The 20,793-nt window shown below is 41.4% G+C and overlaps 1 long non-coding RNA gene across 7 annotated transcripts; it reads left to right on the top strand.

Moving 5' to 3' along the window:
- The first annotated feature begins 2,026 nt into the window (after positions 1-2,026).
- Positions 2,027-18,938, top strand: Pincl (pregnancy induced noncoding RNA like). Of its 7 annotated transcripts, NR_110640.1 has the most exons (5): positions 2,027-2,264; positions 5,020-5,105; positions 12,627-13,155; positions 16,907-17,082; positions 17,752-18,938. It is a non-coding gene; the product is annotated as a pregnancy induced noncoding RNA like (long non-coding RNA). The 7 variants fall into 7 exon arrangements; NR_110638.1 differs by having other exon boundaries at positions 16,907-18,938; NR_110636.1 differs by adding an exon at positions 11,451-11,597 and having other exon boundaries at positions 12,627-18,938.
- Positions 18,939-20,793: the final 1,855 nt, after the last annotated feature.

Genomic DNA, 20,793 nt, shown 5'->3' with positions numbered 1-20,793 from the left:
GGGCTGGTTTCTAGTTGAATGCAGGGAGTAACTTGGAAGGAGGGAAGATGTGTGTGACCTTTCTGAAGGGACCCCAGCTAGTTTCCATCCCACCCCCATGTTTCTCTTGTGCTCCACCCTTAAGGGCCTTAAAAAATTTTTTTTCCAGGCATCTGCCCTCTCTGTCTCTTTGAACTATGTTGCCTGGTGCCTACATTTCCTGGCAGTGCATTGGCTGGTACCTGTAGGAGCAGCGCAGAAGGGGCATCTCTGAGCAGAGTAGACTAAGACAGGGATATGGGCATCTCCATGGTATCTTACTATGGTCAGATCAGAGCACAGAGGTGGCAGAAGCAAGCTGAACGCGCACCCTGGGGCTCTCTGGAGTGCAACTAACTCTGGAAACTTTCACGAATGCTGAATTCACTTGACACTTCACAGGAAAAGCTGAGCCTTGAGCCATCTTTCCTTCAGTAGTTCAATTTATTTTTCCAGTTGCCTTTCTGACTTTCCCAGCACAACCATCTGCCCTTGGGCATTTGGGTATAAAGTAGTGATCTTATTAAAGACCAAAGACTCATTCTCAGGGACACACACGGTGAGATCATATGATCACAGCACCCATAGGCCAAAAAATGTTTATATCTTTTCTGTCCTTATTCCCAAATAAATTTCTAGTAATTGAAAATTTCAAAGAATCCAAAGGATTTTAAAGCAAAATTCCTTGCAGTATGTGTGGTTAACTTCAAGGCCCATCTTCATCCTATTTTACCATTATCTTTATTATTCTGTAAAATAAACTCATTATATAAAAGATAAACTCATTGTGATACTTGAATTTTTTCTTTCTAGAAAGAAGCCATTTTTGGTGGCTTGTGTATGAAACATACCCATTAGGCTCATTTGGACATCTGGTCTCCAGTTGGTGGTGCTGTTTGGGGAAGTTATAGAACCTTTATGGGGCAGAGCCTTGCTGGAGAAAGGATGTCACTGGGGTCCATCCTTGAGGATTTATATCGTACTCCATGTTCTATTTCCTCTATGTTTCCTGTGTGTGGCTAAAAAGGTAATTAACCAATTTCCTTCTTCAGTTGCCTGCTGCCATGCCTTTCCAAACATTATGGACTCTGGGACTGTAAGCCAAGGTAATCTCTTTTTTCTATGAATTCCTTTTAATTTTTGTAACTACTATACTCTAAAGGAAGAAAGTAACCTGGCACAGATCACAAGGATGTGTAGAAGTGCCACTTTCAGGGGTGTTATTGACAGTGCTGACAAACAGAAAGACAGCAGACACCAGAGAATATTGGGAAGAATAGTGCTTCGATTCAGCACTTCCTGATTCAAATCCTTTTGATTAGCAGTATAGCCTTAGATTGATGACTTCTAGTTACCCTCTGCAAATCTGAAATAATAAAATTGACCCAAAAGGCAGTGCCATTTAGAAGAAACAATACAGGCAGAAATATCTGGTGCATACAAATATTGGTAACTTGATTAAAGTACAACTAATACATACTACCCAGAGTTAGCTGACTGGTAGGGATTCTGTTGAGACCTACTGTTCAAGGGTGGCACTGTGAAGGATTGCAAGAGTTAGTTATGTTCCCTGAATAACCAAACAAAGATGAAACCATATGCTTTTGCATTACAGGATTACTGATTCTTCAGGAAATTAGCATACAATAAAATAATTTATGTGCGAGGCAATGTTCAGATCTCAGATAACAAATGCAGCCAATTAGCCAGAATAATCCAGTCTTACTGACACAATCATTTCCATGTAAGAAGCCAGACCTGCCAAACTCAGAGAAACAGATCCTTTGTGATTTTTCCTGGAGCCCCAGCATCATGGAGCTGCCAGGGGAAAGGAAATGAATGCCCTTTTCAGTCCTCTTTAATTTCTTGGCCCCATATTCATCAAGATACTGAACATTTTCAGAAGGGGTCGGCTTCTTCCCGTCATTCTCTACCCCAGACCTTTTGCTCTCTAGAGGCTATTTAATGAGACATAACCAAGTTCAATTTTCCCTGAAATACCAACTGGGTTTGTCTTTGAGCTTCACTCCCAGGCTCAGGTCTCCAGTTTCTTGTTTAATGTCATAATTAGAAGAAAGTCTTGAGAAGATTTTTGTCCTGACTGAACAGATTTTTGACCAGCCAACTAGCAAGCCATGCATTGTCCTCATCCTTACACTCCCTGCAATATGGCTCCTTGTGTGGGACAAGGCTGTGACCTGGATAGCTTCCAAACTGGCTGGAAGAAAGTGTGTGACTTCAATGTGGTAAGGGCAGCTTGACCCTAAAAACATGTGGCTTCTCATACTCTGCTTATCAGCAAGAAGGCTCTATCTCCCTCGCTCGCTCCCCACTGCCTATTGGCTTCCTTCTTGTTTCTTCTCTATGCCTGTCCATTGGAAGGCATGTGGTTTGAATCCCTTGACAGAGCTAGGTCTGATCAGAAGTGGGGAGGGGCGACCTTTGGATATCACTCAGTGGTAGAACATTTTCCTACCATGCCCAAGGCTTTAGGTTCAATCTCTAATGTGTGTGTGTGTGTGTGTGTGTGTGTGTGTGTGTGTGTGTGTGCGCACTCATGTATGTGTACATGCTCGCTAGCACTCTCTGTCTCTGTCTCTCTCTGCCTCTGTGTCTCTCTCTCTCTCTCTGTCTCTCTCTCCCTCTGTGTGTGTGTGTGTTTTAATTTAAAAACAATCAAAGTGAAAAGAGAACTTGTGCAAAGGATAGAGAAAAACTTTTCTCAAAGTAGCTTTCAAGTCTTCACAGATCTGGACAGAGACAGGAAATTATTCTGATTGCAATTTTTCTACCATGTTTTTTTTAGGTTGTTGTCAACATTGTGTGTTTTAGTGGGCAGACTTGTTAAGTCTCTGAAATATCACATGGTTCCCTTAAAACCTTTGAATTCATTTATCGATTCTTCTATTTACCAAACACTGCAGGTTCATAATGAATGACCTGTTAAAGAAGCACAAGTGGGTTTACTCAAGTGTCTTGAAATGTTTACACATTCACTGAATCTGTTTCAGAGCATGGGCATTTCCATGGGCTTGAAGCGATTTGTGTTACCTTCCAATTATGTAATTCTGATCATTACCCAAATCAGAAAGAATCTGGGCCTTATACTGTTTGGATTCAGTAGCACCTAGTCTCAAAGTTAAAAATAAAGAGCTTATGAATGCATATTGTGTCATCTAGTTTGATAGTACCAGAAGAATCCAGTCAAGGCTACATGTAATTACTGATGTAACTGAGTTTGTATCTGCTCATGTCCAAATTTACCTTTGCCTCACTTCTTTTCTTTTCTCTTTCCATATGATTCCTGACCTTATGGATCAGTAAGACAACTTTTATTATGTTTTTTCTATAGAAATGATCTCATAAAAGAAATAACTCTGGATATTGCAGCCTGTGGCATTAGTTTATTACAATTAAAAACTAACAGAGTGGGGATGTAGCTCAGTTGGTAGAATGAACCTAAGTTTAGTCTTGGGCACCACAAATACTGGGTGTGGTGGCGGTCTCCTGTAATTCAAGTGCTGAGGCTGTAGCATAGAAGAATCAGAAGCTCAAGGTCATCGTTGGTAACAAGCAGATAAATAAATAAGCATGTTCTTTATTTTATACAAGAGGATTAGAGATACAGCTCCCTGGGAGATCATATGCCTATCATGTAAGAAGCTTTTGGCTCAATGGCCAGTACCATAAAATAAAGTAAAAAACAAAAAACAAAAACTCTTTATCCTAGGTTGGAACTGTAAGTCAGTAGAAGAGGGCTTGCCTACTATGTGAGGCACTGGGTTTGATTCACAGGCACACACAACATAATTAAAACCGCAACAACAACAACAACTAGTATTTTACCATTCCCCAAGAGTAGCTAGACTATTTTAAATGTATTTACTTGGCCTTTGTGAAGCATTAGTTTTATAATTAATCTTAATTTTAATTTTCAGACTCCATAAAACATTATATGATTGTCTTTAAAAACAAAATAAATTGCCCACACATTTGTCTTTTATGTTGTTCTTTATCCTTTCCTGAATTTCCATGGTATCATCTGGGACGGTTTTTATATGTGTAAGGAATACTCTGTAGTATTTCCTATAATGCATTCCTTGCATTGCCAAATTCTACTCTTGTCTTTATTTCTGATTTGTTTTGTTGAAAGTGTCTTTCACTGAGTATAGAATTATGTCTGATATTTCATTCTTTTTGTGCTACACATAACCTTGTCTCCTCATTCTATTGTCTCTTGGCTTTCATAATTTTGGTTGAAAAGTCAGTTATCATTCTTATTGCTCATTGGAAGACAAACAAACCTACCCCATGCCCCCATGTCATTGAAGTTTTCTCTTTTGATTTCCAATTTAGACACCCTATACTTGGATAAGCTTTGCACTTATTTTCCTTAAAATGCATGGATATATTAAAGTCCACGTGGCCTTTGACAGGTTTTGAATATTTTTGTTCATTATTTGTTCCAATGTTGCCTCTTTTACCATCTTCTCTGTTACTTCCTCTGAAATTCCATTTGTATAAATGCTGCTTCCAATTTTTTTCTATTATTTGACCCTTCCCTGTACCTCAATTTGCATCTTATTGAGCTATTAATTTTAGAAATGACACTTTTTTATTTTCAAACATTTATTTGGTGCTTTAAAAACACATATAACTTCAGAAAGCCTCTTTATTTATTTTTTTAAAGATTTATTTATTTATATAACTACACTGTAGCTGTCTTCAGACACACCAGAAGAGGGCATCAGATCTCATTACAGATGGTTGTGAGCCACCATGTGGTTGCTGGGATTTGTACTCAGGACCTTTGGAAGAGCAGTCAGTGCTCTTAACCACTGAGCTATCTCTCCAGCCCCAGAAAGCCTCTTTAAATTGTTTCTGTTTTATTCTCTGCTATCTTTTCCCTTGTTTTCTTGAAAATGTTAATTATACTTATTTTGAAGTACATGACTTCTAACTTCAATTTTTGATTAATTTGTGACTTTGCTGCTATTACAGAGTATATTTTGCACATGAAGAACCACAGATTCTTCACCTGAGATTCACATCTAACAAGTGGGGTCTTCTTTCCTCCAGTAGAGCAGGCAAGTATTTGATCATTCCAACACAAGAGCAGTTGAACTTGGTCTGGCTTAAGACCTCATTCACTAAGGATTACTATGAGTGGCCACGTGTGGCTCTTTGGCTTTTAATTAAGAGGCTTATCCTTGAAGGTGGTGAGAATTTTAATCTACAGTTGACCTGTAATAGATACCATATACAAATCAGATTATAAAATATAAACTCTCATATGGTATTTTTCATCTTGAATCTTCTTCTTTTGCATCTTTATCCTATTGCCAAAGCCAATATTAAGTGGAACCATTTGACATTGTACAATACTTTTGAAGGCTTTAATGTAGAATGTATTTAGGGCTCTGATTTTTAGTTTGCAATTTTAACAAATGATATCATCTAGAAATAAATAAGATACATGCACAGATACAATGAAGAATAATTTATGATGAAAAATAATTTATGATTCTATAATATATTCTGATATTATTCTATCCTCACAATTTGGAGTTGACTTTAAAGCAGATATAAATTCCAATCGATACAAAAAGACAATTTGAAAGTGGAAATGTTTGTGAGTGGCCAAACTTCCCATGATCTTGGTTTCCATTAGCTTACAACAAAGTATAGAGAAAAATAGCTAACCCTGGAATTCAAGGAAGCATATTTCATATCTATTTCAACTCACTAGAGCTATTTCTAGGAGTGAGGAATCCCAAGTCTTCACGGGGACATTGTTAGACTTTTAGAGTGTGTGTGTGTGTGTGTGTGTGTGTGTGTGTGTGTGCGCGCGCGCGCGCGCGCGCATGCGTGCGCGTGTGTTTAACAGACACAGTGGGCACCAGTTGGAATATTTTTCAATACTAGTAGTCTTCACACAAAACTTCATGATGGAACATTTTGAGAGAACAATTGCTTCCTAGAATCTGTCCCCAAAGGGGGTATTTAGAGACCTCTTCTTTGCAAGTAGAGAATCTAGTCAGTTTTCCTATCAAGATTTAGTGCTGATTTGTTCTGAGAAACTCTTAACCAGCAACCAGCTGTTGGAGATTCATCTGTGGATGCTACCCACAACTGTGTGCTGTCAACATTTAACAAAAGCTTGCCTCAGAAGAGAGGGTCTGAATTCTGTGTTTGGTACAAGTTTGTGTGTCTAAATCAATATATATTCTCACCCTTTCTTTGTTGTTTGTTTAGAGTTATGTCACTTTGGCTTCTACAAAAATCTCCAAAACAAATTTAAAATAATTTGCTACATTCATACTATTTATTCTTCATGGTCTATGAATCTGAGTTCTTTCCTAGTCATACTCCAGATTTGTTTTTTTACTTTTCACTCTATGTGTCTTTACTTTATCCAGTTTTCATTATATTGCTTATATTTATTTTGTAAGCCACCTCAAATCTTACTGAGTATGTGGTAACATATAATAGTCAGCAAACTTTGAATTTATCTTAACTTTGTCTACATCTTTATAATCTAAGTTATTTAAAAGAACTCTTTTTGAATGATCAAAAGACATCTCACTATTAGCCCTCCCAATTTTTCCTTCTCCTTTCCTGACAAAATTTACTTTTATGGGCACTATCATTCTGAGTTTGCATAAAAGTCCACTCTTAATTGTGAAGATTAATGTTGATTGACAACTAGAATCACTTAGAGACAGATTTCTGTCAGGGAGTTTCTAGGTGGGGTGAATTGAGGTGGGTACACTTGCTCTAAATGTGGGCGGCATGATTTCACAGGGTAGGGTCCAAAACAGAATGAAATGAAGGAAGTGTAATACTGGCATTTATTGTTCTCTGTTTTCACTCTTAGAATATATGACCAGCTACCTCAAGCAAGTTCTTACTGTCAGTACCATGTTGGACTCTTCCTGAACCTGTGGGCTAAAACAAACCTGTCCTTCCTTAAACCACTCTTCAGCAAGTATTGGGTCACAGTAATGAGAAATACAATGAATGCACAGTCTCATACAGTCACCAGTCAGTTTTGCTGAGACAAAACACCAGAGCAAAACAGTTTAAAGGAGGAAAGGTTTATTTTAGGCCACAATTTCAGACATTTCAGTCATAAGCTCCTTTATTTCTAAGCTATGATATAGCAGGGCACATGGTAAATAGCAGGAGGCAGGACAAAATAGGGAAAGTTGATCAAAAAGGGTTAGAGAAGGGAAGGTCTTGGGAGGAAATACCCTTCAAAGATGGCTCCCACTCACCTATTTCCTTCAAGGAGGACCCATTCTTCCTTCCTAACAGCCTAACCATTTCTGAGTGGATGAATAAAATTAATGTCCTCATGGGTTCATCTCTGCTTAATAACATCACCACAGCAGTTGGCATCAAGCCTTCAAAGCAAGAAAATTTAAAGACATTTTATATCCAAATCCATATTCACAAGTTTGATATAAATCAAATATGTAGACAAAATAGATTAAACAAACCAGAGAAGACATTTGAGGGTAGTAACGCCTCCCTGGTTGTTTAAGTGTCTTTTTTAGTGATTTAAGAAAGAGAACTTTAAAAAAAAAAAAAAAGCAAAACTCTAGAATGTATCAGATTCTAAACCTTGGAGAATCTACGGGATGGAGCCTGGCCAGACGCAGGAAGGAGAAGGTGTCAGCAGATGTTGAGATGCTGTTTGGGTTGGAGCATCTTCCACTATGAAATCTTGGGTAAAAGAACTGATTCCTAAACCAGATGTCAAAACTCAGCCCAGAATTAACACAAGGACTACTTTTCCATTTCAAGGCAACCCCACAGAAGAATGAAGCAGAGAGGATCATGGTAACCAGCTGAGGCTAGATATTGGCATTCTCATTAGGGGGCATCTGTAATAGGGAAGTGTTTCCCTTGAGAGACCAGTGAACATTGCTTTGCCATGAGAGCCAGCAACAAGAAAGGACTTGTTTTGGAGCCTGAGGAAAGGAACTAATGAATGCACCAAGAAACCATTGCTTTATGAGTACAAGTGAGGCCCAACTGGCCTTCATGGAAAATTCCTTCAGATAAGCTTGGAGGACTCTGTGGTGCAGCAGTAAGTGTGTCAGCATGGTGTTTCTCCTGTTGCCAAATGTGTATGAGGGAACCCAGACTCTACCTTCCTTCCAAATCCATAAGAACCCACAGTCAAATCATATTCAAGCATCAGCATTGCTATTCAGATGACAAACAGTTGAGGGCTAAGTGGGAGGGCCAACACTTGATTTCCCGGACTTCCCAGTCTTTCTATTGATTGGCTCCTTCCAGCTCAATTTCTAAATCCAGGAACTGGATTTTTAAAGAGCAAGGAAAGAAGAGCAAAGATTCTCTTCATTGTCTTAGATATGCAAATATTTCTGGGGAAAAGAACAACCATGAGCAGACGGGAAAACACAAGGGAGACAGTGTCTTCCCTTGAAGTGAAATTATTTTATTTAGAAACACAGGTAGGGATGTGCAATGGTAACCAAGTCTCCATCACGTCTTCTCCCCCTCCTCTACCTCCTCCTTTTCTTCCTCCTCTTCCTCCTTTTCTCCTTTTCCTCATCCTCTTCCCTTTTCTTCCCCTCTTCCTCTGGGTAATGAGAAAGCTGGACACTCGATAGGTAGAAAGAACAACATGAGGACTGTACATGGGCAAAGGTAAGCCTTAGATCCAAATTACCACAATTGAGAGGTATGACTGTGGAGCCATAGTTAGGAGTCATTTACAAAGTCACTAGGGCGTGACAAGGTGAACTACAAATGGTTGCCTAAAGGGCCATGGATCTGGCTGGCTCTGGTCAAGTGGTCATGGTGGTTGAACTTGGACCTGAATGTCATTTCTCTTCTCAGGTATAACATTTCCCAATTCTGAGTCAGACCTCGTGCTCATTGAGTTGTCAACCTATCTGCCCCAGGGGAAGTGGTCCTCCAATGGGATTGCTGGAGAGAAGAGCCTGCTGAAGCCTTTCTACGAGTGTTGAGTCAGGGAAGCTTACACAATAGAGCAAGTGCAGGGTTTGAGGTGCCATAAAATGTGTCTGGACCTTTGTGAGGGAGACATGGGAGGCTTTAAGAAAACCCACCCAATCTATGTCAGTGACTTAGTTTTTAACTATCCTTATAGCTCTGGGCACAAAGCCCTACCAAGACACTTGCAAGTTGGAGTTAGTTCAAGTAAAGTAAGTTGATGCTGTGATGTTGGGGGTCAGAAGAAAGCTAGATGGCAATCCGAATACTTACCCTAGAAACAATTCATTTTACTCTGTCTGTTAGGGCCACTCGCAGGTAGACATAGGCAGTGATGGAAGACGACAAATGATAAGGAGAACTATCCAGGAGTCTTAACTACATCTTTCCTTGTGTAACAGAATACCCAGACAAAGCAGCTTAAGAATGGGAGGGTTTATTTTGGCCCACAGTTTTGGTGTACAGTCAGTGGACCATGGCAGGGGAGTGCCTGAGTGGTGGGTGCCTGAGGCACTGGTCCCATTGTATTCACAGGTGAGAAGAAGGGAAGGACGAATACCATACTTAACCAGATTTTCTGGGGTAGCCTAAGACCCCAGCCCAAGGAATGGTGGCACCCACCTTAAGGCTATGTCTTCTCACCTCAACTAATATTATCAAGATAACTTGTGGCTGGTGTGGCTGGAGGCCTGTCTTATAGGGATTCCAGATCCTGTCAACTTGAAGGCTAACAGTAACCATCACACCAATCAATCTCCATTTGGAACAAAAGAACAAAGCAGGGGATAACACGAAGGACGGGGTTGTCAGAAAAAAACAGACATAGATTTATCCATCTTTTCAGAGCAATAACTTTATCTAGAGACAACAGGAAGTCAGGAGAAGTCTTGAGGCAAGACCTCCCCAAGGCCCCATTGGCCATCCTATTGGCTGTGTAAGAGAAGCTCTGGCATTCATAAAGGAGAGAACGAAAGAGTGACCATGGTGAGATGATTTAGTCATATTGATGACAAAACATATATCCTATAAGACATATTTCTCTTAAATCACTTACCAGTACTGTGCAGACCTGTGGAACAATGCCAAATATTTACTCATAATTAAAAGAACAGGACTAAGGCTGTAGCTCTGTGGTAAAGTGCTTGCCTAGCTTGTGCAAAGTACTGAGTTAAATCTCAATGAGAACTGAGAGACTGGGCTGTTACCTGCTGTGCAGTTTACTGGAACCCCACAGGTAAACCTGGCTGTCTCCGTGGCTCAGGTATTTATCTGGTGGCCATTTGAGTTCGAGTTGCTTTCTGTATAAACATATTTTGCTTTTGATTTGACTTGCTTTGCTTTGACGTGACAGTTTGAGTCCACAAAGCCCATTTCTTCCTGGCCACTCTCTCCAGCTGGAACCCATCTTGCTAGAGCCTGTCTGATTGTCAGTGTGGGGCCTCAGAGCCCTGTCTCTGAACCATACAGAATCTGTTTTCTCTCCAGGAGAGCTAAGTGTTAACACTGTCCTGGGAACATTAACCTTGCAGGAAGATTGATAGAGTTCAGAGTGCAGAGGATAAAGCTTGCCTGGGAGGACCAGGGGAGGGTTGAGCTGTGGCAGAGGGCCTGAGGCAGAGGGAACCAAAAAGACTGCTCAGAGAATTTCTGCTTTCCCTAATGCCTCTTCTATCTTTATTTTAAATACAGTTTGATGTCTGTATAGAAATGTGAAGATAGATGAAGAAGCTAAACCATACGAGATGCTAAAACATCTGGATCTGGAAGTGCAGCAAGATGGATAAAATTGGATTTCCCAGGGACAGCACCCATAGAGTTGGCAGGCTTCTGAGGACAGGCTACACTGGGGGAGGAGTGCAGATGCAGGTGGACAATGGGAGAGCCTCAGGGGTCTGCTTGAATAGCAATGGTTGTTAAAATTCCTTTCTTTCCAAAGAGGCTGAGCCTGTCGACAATGTCATTCATTTTCCTAAGAGAGGGTGCAGCAAACTATTTTTGCAAAGTGAAAAGCTGAGAGCATCCACCAAGGGCCACTGGCTTCCATGATTTCTCCGTTGTACATTTAAATGAGTTAGAAAGTAAACATTTATAGGAATACACCAAAGCATTATGCTGTCAGGAACATCTACAGTAAAGTCTACCTCCAGTGTCTTTTCAACCTAGTAACTTTGTTTCTGAAGTGGCTGAGTCTTTTGTGCAGACTTGATTTTATCTTCTGTATAAAAACCTCTCATGTTTCCTTTTATATGTGGCCTGAAGCGAGTCAGAGAGATAGTTGAAGTGATAAGCTATCCTTTATAAATACATTATTATCAAGCGATCAAATGCAATTCAGCTAATTACTCATTGTCTCAGGAATATCATGGGCTGTTGATAATAACAGGTATTATCTCTTTTTAATACTGCTACCACCATGAATGTTGATTATGTGAAAATGACAGTGGTCAAACGGACAGCATTTAAGGGATTACTGAAGAAGCACGAGACAATTATCAGCAATCCAAGGCATTCTTCTATCAAAAGTGTTTTCAGCTAATTTGGATTATACTATTTGAGTAGGAAAGATAAAAATCAGAAGACAGAACCTGGTAGGTATTAGAAAAGAGATACTTTATACATTCGTTTGCAGACAAATACAGTTTCAGCCATTTATAACCTGAATGGGTTCCAGGGAATGAATGTTTACCTGTCCCCCAATTCATATCCTGAACTCACCCCTTCTGCATTGGTACTTGGGGGCTTATGTTGTGAAGATATGGTTCTGATGATGGTACTAAGGCTTTTAAAAGAAGGAACCATCATTTGGGGATGTTCATAACACAGAGTGGTGACCTATTGAAGACATCAGCAAAGTGAGCAGAGGGTCTTTACCAGACACTCTGTCTCCTATTAACCTGGTTTCCAGTTGCTGTCCCCAAGAACTGTGAGAAATTAATGCGTTTAAGTTACCTGCTCTCTGGCTATAGTAGGCCAGGCTGACTGCAATCATCACTGTGTTCTATACACTTTTCATAGCAAGATATTTTGACTGGTTGGAGGGTTTTTAATGTAGATGCTCCCAACAGCATAGTGCTTTGGTGTGTTCTATAACTGTCTACTTTCTATAGCAGAGGGCTTCTCCCCAGTTCTTTGTTCACCACACTCTGAGATACAAAGTTTGCTTCTGAGTTGAGGAGTTCTAGGCAAGTGGTTTTGGTTAGTCCTCCTTTCCTTTCTATCTCTGTAGCCATGGTTATGTGAAGGAATGGAGACACATGCATTGCCCCTGACCATGTCAAGAGATTAGACTGTTCCCAGCTGAGGATAAACCACAGACCAGGGCAAGGAGGCTACAGAGAATGAATACTCTCTAAGGAAGGGGCCACAGAAACTAACAAACAAGGCTCCACCCCTGCAGTTAAGTCAGGAGCAAGGAGTACTGAAAACAAACACCAAGATGCTTAAGCTGGAACTCACCCAGACCCAAATGAGCAGGTGTGTCCTATGAATAAAGTGATGGAGCTATTTTGGCATAAATAGGGTCACACACTGGTATTCGAGCAGCGGCAGAAGACATTTCATCGTTGTTGTTCACTGCATTAGGCTGGGAAACGGACTTATGTTTTTGTCATCTCCAGGTCACCATCACTTTGCAGATTGCTTGAATGCTTGGAAGATCACCTGAGTGCCTGCACCAATCCTGTGTCCATCTTATGTTGAAGGGAGCATCGAGGCTCTTTCCATGGTTAAGATGATTGAGCAAAAAGGATCCATTCACAGCTCCGGCAACATCTCTGGAATAACTGTGTGAAGGAACTCTGCCAAGAGCTGGAATTGCAGTTAACATAGAAGCTTGAGGCATAGATAGCTGTATCATCTGGTTAATAACTGCCATTTGAAGGAGTCTGCAACACAGTGTGACCAATTGCCTCAGTGTGTCCAGGTCTATCCTAGTTTCCTGAGGCACATACTTCCCATCTTACAAGTGGAAATAGAGCAAAAACCATATACACAGGCTCTTGGGATTTGAATGTGAAATGATGCTCAAATGTTGGACTACTTATCCTCACTTTGGGGAGCAGCTTGGAGCACAGATATCTGTACCATCTGCTTAGAAACTTCCATTTGAAGAAGTTTGCAATATGGTGTGATCAAGTTGCTTCGGAGGTAAAGGACTTTTAAGACTGTGGCCTTGTTAGCAGGAAAAGGTAGCTGGGGGTGGGCCTGGAAGATGATCTCTACCTTAATTCCAGCTAAGCACTCTGGTTCCTGGTTCTGCAAGATGTGAACAAATGTCTTAGTCAGGGTTTCTATTCCTGCACATAAACATTATGACCAAGAAGCAAATTGGGGAGGAAAGGGTTTATTCTGCTTAGAAGTCTACATTGCTGTTCGTCACCAAAGGAAGTTAGGACCAGAATTCAAGCAGCTCAGGAAGCAGGAGCTGATGCAGAGGTCATGGAGAGATGTTACTTACTGGCTCAGCTTGCTTTCTTGTAGAACCCAAGACTACCAGCCTAGGGATGGCCCCACCCACAATGGGCTCTTCCACCCTTGATCACTAATTGAGAAAATGCCTTACAGCTGGATCTCATGAAGGCATTTCCTCAAGGAAAGCTCCTTTCTCTGTGATAACTAAGCTTGTGTCAAGTTGACATACAAAATCATCCAGTACAACAAGTCACGTTATAACCTCTCAATGTCACTGAATGAGACCCACCATGCCTTTCTTGTAATGATAGACCAATACCTCTAAAACAGCAGTTCTCAAAGGTCATGGCCTCTTTGGGGTACAAAGAGTATCACATATCAGATATCCTGCGTATCAAATATTTAATTATGATGATTCATAACATAGCAAAATTATAGTTATGAAGTAGCAATGAAAATAATTTTATGGTTGGGATCTTAACAATATGAAGAACTGTATTAAAGGGCTGCAGCATTAGGAAGGTTGAGAGCCACTGCTTTAAAACATTATCATTGTGTCACAGTGACACAATGACCGAAGTTAACTGGACTGGATGGGTCTGAATAACACAACACTTAAGTCAGTCTGGGAAGGCCCACCCACCCAGTCTGTCACTCATTATCAATTTCAACTTGCATGTGTTGAGAAAGCATCTTCTTAGACTCCTAGCTGGATTAGCTCACTGGGCTAACCTGGTACAAGGAATTGGACATTTTGGTGGGCCAACATCGAGAAGGATAGATTCGAGAAAGACTAGAGTAGATTATGTATGATCTCTAGCACCTGGCACTGACCCCCTTCCCTCCACTTCATATATTTTCTCCCTCAAGACAGGATATGGTGAAGTGGATTCTGTCCAAGAGGAGAGCGAGGGCCTTCAGGAAAAACAGGTCTCTATTCAGGGAAATAAAGCCTTGAAACATCTCTGGATTGCCCATTAAGCAGCACTGTAAGAGGTGGACTGATTCTTGCCACATGGAAACTCTTCATGATGAAGGGTTAATGCAGGACTTTTAAAAAGTGCCCCCTGTTTCCAAACTGAATAGTTTGTCTAGAAGGAGGGATTTTGTTTTCTTTTCAGACTGGACCTAAATTTGGCATCCTATGGAAGTTTTACTTTATTCCATCAGCACTCAGCCAAGTCTCCTGGGTCAGGAACAGCAGCTGAGAAAAGTTGAATGAATGGCCCATTTTCTCTCTTCATTCCTATCCTTAATTCCATATGTTTCTCAATTTCTCACTTATAAATTTAATTAGATAAATATTTTTAAATGTGGAAGGTGGAGACTTTGAGAACTCGATGGATTTGAAATAAACTTTTGTGGCTCGTGGCACTTTCAGCCTCTGCTATGCATTTAGAGAAACAAGCAGCGGAGAGCCATTGTAAGGAAGAAGGATCGGGGTTTACTGGAAGAGATCTTTGTGCCTAAACACCGGGGTAGGGAAGCCATAGGAATGTGGATAGCCCTGGGAGATAACACTCTTACAATAAGTGGGTAATTGTGTTTATGGGAATGGAGATATTTATATGATTGGTTTCTTGGATTAACTTCAGGGAAATGAGAAAACGCTCACTGAGTGTTTACTTGGAATTTCGTTAGAGGTGCACTTTGTCTCCTGTGTCAGCACCAGATCCCCAGGAATGAGACTGCAGATGTCTTAGACAAGGTTTCAGGGAAATGCCTCAAAGTGATCCAAAAGGGAAACAAAGCTTGCGCTTGCTCGAGCCTAATGTTACAGGAGGTGCTAACTCAGTGTTTGTTGACTGTGTGGCCTTCAGCCAGGAAGTGAAACTCGAAGCATTTAGCGGGCTTTTAGAATGAGGCTTCCTTTTCATGGAGGTGTGGATGGGACGGGCTAGCAACTCTGAAACTACTCTCTGAATTTTAGCACTGAGCAAAAACCAGGGATCTCTACTATAGACAGTGTTCTCACAATAAGGCCCCCTTATTCTCATGTTAATGATAAGAGAGAGAATAAATCCAATGGTATCAAGTTAGCGCTGGAGTTCTCTCATGAGCTCATATTCCGAACATAGACCTCCAGAGGGACTGATTGATGTGTCTGGTTATAAATATGGAGATGAAGACCCACTACAGGCGTGTGCATTTGTGTGTTTGTATTCTAGCTCTATCATTTTATGAGGCCTACCTAACAGTAATGAGTCATGGTAGCAATGAACATGTCAAGCATCCAGGCTCAGTTCTTAAACACATTCTCTACTAAGAGGAATTTGAACTCTTTGAAGAACTGGTGGACTCCGTGCCCAAGGGAAGAAAAGTAAAAGACAAGCCTACAGCATCTTTTCAGTTTAGAAAGTAACAAGAGACTCAAAACAAGATGAGAGAAAGGACAGAGGTTTCAGCTTGTGGGAGCTTCTATTGGTCAGCTCTGAGAGCGAGCTAGATAAGGGGTTAATTATTATTTTAAATATTGTAGCTTATTGACTGAAAGCGGAATCCACTGTCAGCTAAAGGAGAATGAGGGAAAGGCCATCTTTCTATCCAAAAGCCAACTAATACACGAAGCAGGGATGATGAAATGAAAAAATTACCATTTGGCAGAAGGAGCGTGTGGGTCTAGACAGTGAGGGTTTTCCAAACCAGTTTATAGGATCTCCATGAAGCTGCTGACTGACTTTTGAGGAGCAAAGTATTCGAGTTTTTGCAGGACTAATTATAAACCTAGGCAGTGACATGTCTCACTAATGGGACTGTGTCAAAGGCTACCATTTAGGATGATGTGTTGGGTGTGGATGTAGGGTCCCTGCCCTGCCATGAACACTGGTGATTTCACCCCATGTTCATACTGAGCCTAAACACTGAAGGCAAGTTAAAGAGTCCCTTATAACTTAGTCAGGTCCTTTGGCTCTAATAGACACCAGTTTGCTCAGAGGTATCGAGCACATATTGTCTCACCTACAGACTCTTGAGCTATGTCGTGTTTATAAGGTAAATGGGGTAAAAGAACAAAGTGGTTGGGGAGATGCTCAGTCATCAGTGCCTGTTGTGCAAGCCTGTGGTCTTGAGTTCAGTCCCTGAGAACCAACATCAAAGTTGGTCCTAGCAGCATACACTTGTAACTCCATTGCTGGGGAGGCAGAGAAAGACAGATCCTTGTGGTCAGTCAAATTGATGAGATCTAGGTCCCAGTGAGAGAGCCAGTCTCAAGAAATAAGATAGAAAGCATTTGAAGAAGGACTCCTGAGGTTGGCCACTAGCCTCCACAGGCATAGACACCAATGTACACCCATGTATTTGCATGCACTCTTGCACACACACACACTTGATAAACCAGTCACCCAGGAGACAGGAAAAAATACCTGTTTCCATGTTATAATCTAGTTTTACTGCAGGACAGAAAGGTGGGAGTGTGTTGCTGCTCATAATCTGGAGAAATTCACAAGTTCATTCAGCTCTGCTCAATTCTGTCTTCTCTCCCATGTAGGTATGACGGGGAACGTGCTCTATGAAACAGAACCCTAGAAACACTTACTGAATTTGAACTTTGTGTTGCTTTCTGATATCCGTGCTTGGGATTCTGAATGACTCCAGTTGGATTTGATTGGACCCAGGGTAGCGAGAGAAATGAGGGGACAAGGCATACACATAGTGCATAAGCAGGTCAGCCAACCTCATAAACAGGCACCTCACTAGAAACATCTGCACAGCCTTTTAGTGAAGAGTTGGGTATCTAGAGCTATCATGATTGAGTGGGAAGGAGATCACTGCCTCCCTCAGGAGGCCTTCCTGAGATTTGTGAGATGGCAAGAATGAGATTGGGAAGTGGGGAGACAGAAGGCCTCGTCCTGTCCTGAGCATCGAGTCCCTGCTGGCTCTCAGAGTCTGCTCACTCTTGCAAGGTCACACACTTTTATTTATGTTACAGTCAGGCTGAAAGAGACATGGAGCACTCTGGGGGTATTAACCAGGAAGAAATACAATTCAGATTTAAGCAGAGGAAAGAGAAGCCTCAGCCAGCTGCATGGGAACAGGAAGGACATTACATGCTACTTTAGCTGGTCTCTTTCCTGCTGGGGCAAGTCAATGCGTAAATGATAAAATTTATAGTGCATGGAGGGTTGAGAGCCAGACTCGCATCATTTGAGTCTGAATTCCGGTCCTGAATAGAGTGCTTATTGTCTCCCTTGGTCCCCCTCTTCCAATGGAACCAGTCTCTGCCGGGTAGCATCACAGAGTCTTCTCACAGAGTTGGAGGTATTAGCAAAGCAGGGCTTGGTTTGGAGAGTGAGACATTGACACTGATCTTTAGTTAAAATGGTCTCTTCTCAGGAAGACTCATGACATCATACATTTCTAGAACAGGACAGATCTTCAAAAACATGAACTGCAAGTTTCCTATCCATAGTGGAAGGTGGAAACGGAAGGAAGAAGGCATGGTCCGGTCTTTCAGGAAGACTCTGCAGGAAGGATACCACGGACAAGGGCTGAAAATCTAAATCCAACTCTGAAAACATCACGTGACAGACACTGCCTTACCATGTACACACCCAGATGATCCAACTTTCATGTCAATGACAGTGTTCATCTGAAAAAGACCCAGCTTGACCCCTTACCTAAGTCACCTGAGAGATGGGAGCCAAATCCACTTCCTGTTCAGGTGTCATAGAAAGGAGAGCCCATTCTGTCCCTAGACTCAGTGCTGCCAAGACCCTGAGGGCTTGAGAAAAAGAATTCTAATGAAGTTTTTGTTTTGCTTTGTTTTGTTTTTCAAACAATAGTGACTTTGTTGGCACAATCAAGAAGCCCTCAAAGCATGTGAGTGTGAGGGATGGTGGTGAGTAATGTGGTTTTAAAATGAAGTCTTGAGTATTGGCCCTTGCTTTTGAAGCACTTCTCTATCAACTGCCTCAGAGGATAAAATGAAATAGTTGGGCAAAGTGTTCAGTACTGTCTTTCTACTATTTGTTTAAAATGCATTGATGCTATCTCATCACTTCTGTTTCTAGAATAAATCAAAGCCAGCATTTTGATAGCTTTTTAAAGATGTGTACGCATGTGCATATACGTGTGTGTGTGTGTGTGTGTGTGTGTGTGTGTGTGTTAAGTGTGCATGTGAAGGGGACAGAGGTCATTGTTGAATTCCTCTATTGCTTTCTGCCTTGTTGTCAAAAGCAAGGTCTCTCACTAAGCCTGCAGCTTACTCTCAGGACAAGAGCAGTGGGCCATCGGGATCTAGAAACACTTCTGTCTTTGCCTCCCCAGTGTTAGGGGACAAGCATGTACCATTTCACCCAGCCTTTTATATTTGCCGAGGATCTCACCATTGGTCTTCATGTTTGTGTGGCAATCGCTTTAATGAGATGGCTCCAGGGAAAGGCACTGTATCTCCTGCCAAGCCTGGCAACTTAAGTTTAATCTCTGAGACCTACAGTATGGAGAGTTGTAAGTTGAGCTCTGTCTTCTACATATGCACCAGGATGCCTGTGTGTCCCCAAATAAAATAAATAGATGTTTTACAAAGGAATTATGCATACATTTTCCTCGCTATCAAGAGATGATAGATGTCCTTGTGTCCTCTGCCATCAATCCTATGAATAAATGCAGGATAATCTGTTCAAAAATTAGAGGCACAAGTCCTGTGTTCCCCCATTGCCCTGACTGGCAGTTCATTAATAGACAGACAGCAAAGTGGGACTATTTTATATCTAAGCACTGCTGATCCTCTCTCTAGCCAGTTAAGGATGCTAATGAAGACTTGGAAAAGATCAACTGAGCTGATCTACATCTGAACTGCTCAATCTGTAGCATCAAGAGTTAAGTGAATGGTTGTACTTATGCCCTCAAGTTTTGAAGTTTGAGGTTTGTTATCAGCCTAAATAAACCTAAGCAGAATCTTGATGTGTTCATACCCCAAATAATCGAGCAATGACATACTAAAATGTTAAGAGACCTCCCTCCATTAGCCAAATTTGTTTTCATTAGAAGAGGTAGATTTATACAGAGGTAACCATTACACTCTTGCTTGGCCCCCATTTTCTGACAAGGGCTGCAATCTGTGACCCTAGAAAGGAGGCTGCTGGTTGGGTGCGGTAGGGAACTAGAATATGACCTGGTCTTGTTAATAGCACGCCCTATGCAACCTAGCCAATCAGCCTGTCTCTGCCCTCTTGGAAACTCTTACCACCCACTGTGTCCCAGACTAGAACACCCCACCCACCGGTCCTCCCTCTGAAACAAAGATGCGTGTAAGCACGTAGTGGAAATGTCAGGCAATGAGACTTGGCAGAAGCTGGCTTCCTAGCACTCCGTGTCAGGGTTCCATGAGGGCAAAAATGCCAAGATGGAGTCCCCAATGCCAGGAAGTTCCTGCTTGTGGCTATGTCACTTTCTGTGGGTGGCTCTAGGGAGAGAAACGATACCTTCAGAAACTCACGTTTACCTTTCAACCTTTTTGCTCCTATTGTTACTGAAACCTATTTTCTTTATCTCATTCCCATGCCTTAGCCCTTGCCAAGGTATTTACTATTCAGTGAAAACAATCTCTCAATTTGAAGATGTTAACCAAACTTCTTTCTACCAGCAAGTAAGAGTAAAAGAGGTCAAAATTACATCCTTGGGGAGGTCCAATTTCCGAGATTTTTTTTTCCCTGTTGTGTACCCCACCTGCAACTGCCTGTGTTTCTCACAGACTTCTACAGAAAGTGACACCTTCTGGTGGGGTGGGGTGTTTGGCGGCTCTTCCAAGGTCACCACCTCTCCTGCCCTAACCCACTGCTGATTCCTTATGGTTCTCTGGTTTTGACTTTGACCACTGGCTGCCAACTACTTTTTTTGTTTGATTGGTTCCAATGTTCTACTCTAGCTTTCTAAGTTTTATTTTTGTTGCTATGATAAGATACCCCAACAAGAGACACCTTAGAGGAGGAGGATTCATTTTAGCACATAGTTAACATTTATAGTTCATCATAACAGGGAAGATAAGATGGTAAGGAATTTGAAACAGCAGTCACATCACATCCAGTTGAGAGCAGAAAAATGAATGCACATACATGCTCTTTTGCTTGTTGTAGCTGTAGGTTCGCCTACTCAGGACACCTGCCTAGGGAATAGCACCACCTACAATGGACTAGCTCTTCCTCCATCAATTAACTTAATTAAGACAATTCCTCAAAGATCTGCTCACAGGCTAATCTAATATAGACGATCCTCATTGGAACTCTCTCCCTACATGATTCCAAACTAAGTCAAGTTGATAAAGTTAACTGTTACACTGGGTTTAATGTATTCTTCCTTCTGTTTTAACATTTCACCCTCAGTCAATTGAGAGTCCTCATTCCATAATTGGTATCCCTAACCTATTTGAAGTGCTCT

The sequence above is a fragment of the Rattus norvegicus genome, chromosome 9 (assembly GCF_036323735.1).
Source record: "Rattus norvegicus strain BN/NHsdMcwi chromosome 9, GRCr8, whole genome shotgun sequence".
NCBI classification, from domain to species: Eukaryota; Metazoa; Chordata; class Mammalia; order Rodentia; family Muridae; genus Rattus; species Rattus norvegicus.
This window is presented reverse-complemented; position numbering and strand designations above follow the sequence as displayed.